Here is a 6,000-nt window from a genome sequence, read left to right on the forward strand (position 1 = left end):
GGGCTGCCCTCTTTACCTACACAGACACTTTTCTTCTTCTGTTCCCAGAATTCGGTCTGCACTATAGCAACGTACAGGGCTCTCTGGGCCTGGAAAACCAAGCCTGGTGACAGCAAATGACCAGTGCGCATCCTGGAAGTCTCCAGGACATTCAGAGAGGTATCTGATCCTAGTCCGTGTAGACCAGGCGCACATGAGGGAAGCCTTGTCATGCAGTGACTGGGGATTCTAACCCTTGCTTTGTGCCTGCATAGGGCATGTTAAGGGCTGGGGGGACTTTCCTCCCTGGGTTTATGTTTCCATGAGGAGGGAGCTACTTTTAAGGTACCTTAGTTACATCCAACCCTCGGGCTTAGCAGGAAGTCAGCTGTCTGGTCGGTGTGTTAGGAGAAGAATCTCGGTCTTCGTGGCTCAGCTCTTCCTGGCTCCTTCCTGCTCCAGATCTGCCTGCAGACAGGGGGGATCCATCCTGGTGCTCCTTTGCCTGCAGAGGGGCCCATCCCCATGGGGGAGGACTGCTGAGCTCTCATCTGCTTGGGCATTTCAGGGACATCCCTTAGGCTACAGATCTACATTCGCACTGAGTAGCCATCTTATTCGTAATAAAGCCAACCTGTGGCTCTCCAGCCGTTGACTGTATCTTTCTCCCTATGGGTTTTGAGCTCAGATGGAGAAACTGGGTGTTATGTATGAGCCCTCCTGCCAGTTCCCAGCCAGCTTCAACAAAACCTTTACCCTTCTCTTATCCTAACCGTCCTCCAACGCACATGATTTCTCCCTCCTGCTTTAGCGTTCCCAAAGTCTGTTCTCTTCCTCTCCAGGTTCCAGGCCCCTAACACATCAAGCGAGATTAGCTGGCACGAAAGGACTCTTGGCTTCCTTCCACTGAGGGGAAAGTTATCAGTGACGAGGTGGCTTGGATCATGCCCTTGCTCGAATAATGTGGGCATGCCTCCTCCACCACGTGCAGAGATGCACTGAGCCCCTGCTCTGTGAAAGACCCCAGAGCTCTCAAGAGCCACCTTCTTATTGTCAGGGATGTCCTCATTTCTTTCTTTTTTTTTACTTTTTAATATGAAATTTATTGTCAAATTGGTTTCCATATGACACCCAGTGCTCATCCCAACAGGTGCCCTCCTCAATGCCCATCACCCACTTTCCCCTCCCTCCCACCCCCCCAACCAACCCTCAGTTTGTTCTCTGTATTTAAGAGTCTCTTATGGTTTGCCTCTTTCCCTCTGTTTGTAACTATTTTTCCCCTTCCCCTCCCCCATGGTTGTCTGCTAAGTTTCTCAGGATCCACATAAGAGTGAAAACATACGGTATCTGTCTTTCTCTGTCTGGCTTATTTCACTTAGCATAACACTCTCTAATTCCCTCCACGTTGCTACAAAAGGCCATATTTCATTCTTTCTCATTGCCACATAGTATCCCATTGGGTATATAAACCTCAATTTCTTTATCCATTCATCAGTTGATGGACACTTAGGCTCTTTCCATAATTTGGCTATTGTTGAAAGTGCTGCTATAAACATTGGGGTCCAAGTGCCCCTCTGCATTAGCACTCCTGTATTCCCTTGGGTGAATTCCTAGCAGTGCTCTTGCTGGGTCATAGGGTAGATCTATTTTTAATTTTTTGAGGAACCTTCACACTGTTTTCCAGAGCGGCTGCACCAGTTTGCATTCCCACCAACAGTGCAAGAGGGTGCCCGTTTCTCCACAGCCTCGCCAGCATCTATAGTCTCCTGATTTGTTCATTTTAGCTTCATTTCTATTCAAGATTCCTGGGGCCATTTGCCTCAACCGCAACACCAGGAGCCCTGCACTGCCCAGCAGTATTGGCTGGTCTTTTATAAAACAGCAGTGTTTTCTAGCACAAAATGAACCATCAGGAAAACAAGACTGTCTCTGAAATCAGGTCAATGTCAGGTCAGATAAACACAGCCTGGAATTTTCAAGTATCTGCTGTAGCTGGTCCCACAATCTTGTCTCTTTGGTGCACAAGCCTGGGAACGCTGATGATTTTCTGACAGTTGCCAGAACCCGGGGCTCTGTGAAAGATAGGACATGAATGTGGAGTATTTCCCCCCGTGCTGGTGGCAAAGGAGAAGTCATTCCCTCATATGTGGTTCCTGCTGCCCGTGATTGCACTCAGAGCAATCAGCTGCCAGAGCCCAAGGGGGGCCCAAAAAGGGGCTCTAACTTAGCTCTCCTTGCTCTCCAGCACTGAGAATTTCTGAGGGCCTTCATCATCTATTCATTGAAGTTCGAATAGAACCTCATTTAAGGGATCCCACAGGGTTGCCAGGTGCACACATGGGAGAGGGTGATGACACCTGGAGTTGTACAGTGCACAACCAGGGAGGCATGTGCAATGGCCCTGGGGTCATCTCGGGAAGTCTGGTGGCTAACAAGCACATCCCTAGAGAGTGGCTTTGTGGGGCAATTTTGCCACAGTCTGGATTTACCATTCATTTCAGAGGTTTGACCACCTCATTTGTGAGAAGAATCGAGGTCCTCTTGGGGAAGGACCCACCTTAGCTATGCTCGCAGAGGCCGCTGTGATTAAAAATATCAACTACCCCGGCTACTCAGAGTGGACAACCTGAGACAGGCATAGTGGACACTCACTCGATGAGGCTCCTAGCTCTGTGGTCGACGATCCCTCTTTCTGACGGCCCTATCTTTACAGAGGAAGAGAAAACATGTCTAAGTCCCCGCCATTGCTGAGTGCCACAGGGCTGGAGGCAGTCTCTCTTGGGTGATTTTGTACTTCTTGCTTTGATTCCCTGCGTGTGAGTTTCATGGTTTAACTTATAGAGTAGAAACCTTAATTCCAAATTATTCTGGGTAAATTTGAGGGACCTGCTTTCTCCCAACCTGCAAATACGGAGATGCTACCGAAGATTCCAGGCACCTCTGCCCCCTCCCCTGCTCACTGACTCACTAACACAGCATGTCCTGTCCCCATCGCCTGCATTTAGAGGTGTTATTCCCTCCTTCCAGCTCCTGCATTCTTGTATCCATAGATCAAGGGCCACCTCCCACAGGAAGCCTTTTCTGACCACCCCACCCCCCTTACTGATCTCTCGTCTTCCAAAAACTCTATAGCACTTTGAGATAATGGAGCAAAATTTAGCCCTAAATTGGATATTGGTTAGTATTGATCTCTGTCACTTCCCATATGTTCTATTTCGCCAACTAGGCTCTAAGCCGCTTAAGAGTAGAAAGTGTATTTCATATTTCTTCAGCCTCCCCACCATGTCTAGCACATGGAGAACATATGGAAGTATTAGGTGCAAAGATGCATATTAAATGGCTCTCTGCATCTCCAGATATCACCATATTTTCTATGCACCTCAAATCCCCTTCCTCCAGGAGATCTTTCCCGACCACTGTGGCTCACGCTGATTTCTTCTGCCACTCCTGACCACCCATTATCGTCTGAGTCACGCGTTCTCACTCAGTTCTGCCTGATGTATCCTCTGGCTTAAGGTATGAGAGTCCCGTCTGCACGACTGCAGTGGGGTTTGGGTGATGTTAGCTCCTGGATGAGGTGGCAGCAGTCAAGGTGTTGTATCAGGGTCTGACTCCCACAGGTCAGGCCGTAAACTTTTACTCCAGGTTGCATGTAACAATTTGTAGCATAATAAGATCTGCGAGATTCTTCCGTTAGCAGAAATTTTGCCAATGGCTCTTTTCCCAAAGACGGCCCAGAGGCCCGCCTATGCTAAGGGAAAATAGCTCTCCGGGAGAAAATCACTCCACACCCCAAAACGCGCTGGATGGGGTTCAGCATTTTTCAGGAGCTTGGCTTAGCATTTGGAATCCCGAGGCTGCCGTTTTCACCTTCAGGCTGACGGCCCACCTTGTTTGTGCAGAATAGTCCAGGTAATTCGTCAGAGGACAGCAACCTTCCTCCCTCTGGTCCTGAAATGATGCTCGGAGGCCCTTCGATCTGTCCGTCCTTTATCAAGTGCAGCCGTCACTGGATTCCACGAATTAAGGCTCCGTGCTCGGGGCCCCGGGCAACTTGAGACCTTTAGTACATTTAACTTCCAAAATTCTCCCTTATGAGAGGAGAGAACCTTTCTGTCACTTATGGTATATTACTTAAGTCTTATCTATACCTTTTGGGTAGTGATTGTAATGCAACTAAACAGGTGCCATAATGTACTCCTCCAAGGGGCCTGCTTTTCTGTAATGATAAAGAGATTCGCTGCGTTCTGGCTTAATCATATGAGCTTCAATTTGTGGGCTGCCTCCAGACGCAGGGAGAAGGGTATAAATATGCAGCATTGCTCATGTTCATTTTACCTTAGCTCATTCTTGCCCATTTCATTATTCGATTTCAAAAAATCAAGAGCATTTAATGGTGTCAAGGGCACAGCCGGGAAACCGCAAAGAGACTCTAATGACTTAGGAGGAAGAGGCAAGTCCAGAGGTAACAAAGGATGCTTCTAGAAGCTTCACCGTAGCTCAACATAGTGTACTACAAACCCAGAAGGAAGGACTAATGAAAGAAAGCAACGCACACTTGATTAAAGCCACAGTTTGCTGAGAGTGGAATAAAGGGCTAACGAGGGATAAAATCCACTGTTGAGTCTAAAATGCATGTACATTTGCCTATGAAATTCAGCTGTGCCCGGAAGCACGTGCCTCGGTCTCCAGAGTCACAGGGTAGCGCTTGTTGCTTTAAGAGACAGCTGCCAGCCGGTGAGACACCATTGCCCAGGACCAGTCTTGGTGGAGTCTGGGAGAGACCCACTCAGGAAGGTCTGCGGTGGGGCCCCCATCCAGACACCAGGAGGCTCTGGGGCAGATGGTTTGTAAACCGCATTTCAAGAAACTGGAGCAGATGACTCCAGGATTTTCCAGCTGTGTATAATATACACACAATCTCTAAACATTCAATTCTTTGTATATCTTATACATTCATCCTCTCTGTGCACACAAGCAGAGAGAGACTATGTACCATCTGTCTCTCCTCTGTGTATAAGGATTCCGTGGGTGCTTCATTTATTATAGAACAACTGAATTTTATAAGTTTCCGGTAAAGCCAAATAAATACGATGTATAGACTTGAGTATTTTCTTTCCTCGCTTGGACGAGAAGAATTTAATTTATAAAGGACAACCAGAATCACAAACACCGCTCCGCGTCTCTGAGAACTCAACGCGGAAGTGTCTCTGCACTCAACCTCAGGCACTGTTTCCAAAGGACTCGGGGACCTTGTCTTGACTGTCCTTGTCTTTCCTTTTAGCGTCGAACCTGCATTTTGACCTCCAGAGTCTGATGCCCAGTGGAGGCTTCGGGGATCTAGAAGCTGTTACTCCAGAGCCTTGCCCGGCCTTGGCCAAGTGGAAAGGACATCTTCTCCTCTGTTAACTCCACATCTTCAGGAATGGCAGGTGAGTCTGAACTCATGAATTGATAGTGAGTGCTTTGTAAAGTCTGACCAAAGGAGTGGGTACAGAAGGACCCTGGGGCCCTCTGTGTGCTCCAAACGAGGAACTGTGATCTGGGTCGCTAGGGGGTAGGATGGGGTCACTTTTGTACCACCTCTTTGCCAGTCCAATCCTGAGTTTTCTCCTTCAAAAGCCTACTCTTTTTATACACAATTTTAGAACTGGACAAGAATTTAGAGGTTTCATGAATAAAGGTTAGAAGTCCAGTCTCCTGATTCCAAATTCTGTGTTCTGTGTTCTTCATAAGCATTATCCATACTGATGCGCGTGGGACCTTTGGAAGTTGGCTGCATGGGACCCCCTGGGTCCCATTCTGGCAGGGGCCTACTCCTGTTCTAGCAGAGGCCTTTTCTAGCAAATCCGGCCACGCTTTGCTAACAGAAGTGATTTGAGGTTGAGTACGAGAAAAGAGCAACCCCAGACCAGGTTGTTGAGGGTTCTGAGGGGAGAGCATGCCTTGACTACCCCCATGTCCTTATTTCTGAATTTTGAAGCCTTTGGTAGCTTCTCAGTAATGCCCTGCACTTTTCAG

At 48.1% G+C, this 6,000-nt stretch overlaps 1 long non-coding RNA gene across 1 annotated transcript in view; it reads left to right on the top strand.

Annotated features, from left to right (window-relative positions):
- The window catches only part of LOC125163791 (uncharacterized), a 62,099-nt gene extending 56,577 nt beyond the window's left edge, over nt 1-5,522 (top strand). Inside the window, exon 3 of the long non-coding RNA XR_007151561.1 lies at nt 5,264-5,522. This is a non-coding gene — a long non-coding RNA (uncharacterized LOC125163791). The remainder of the gene's footprint in view (nt 1-5,263) is intronic.
- The last annotated feature ends 478 nt before the right edge of the window (nt 5,523-6,000 follow it).

Source organism: Prionailurus viverrinus, chromosome B1 (genome assembly GCF_022837055.1).
Source record: "Prionailurus viverrinus isolate Anna chromosome B1, UM_Priviv_1.0, whole genome shotgun sequence".
NCBI lineage: Eukaryota > Metazoa > Chordata > Mammalia > Carnivora > Felidae > Prionailurus > Prionailurus viverrinus.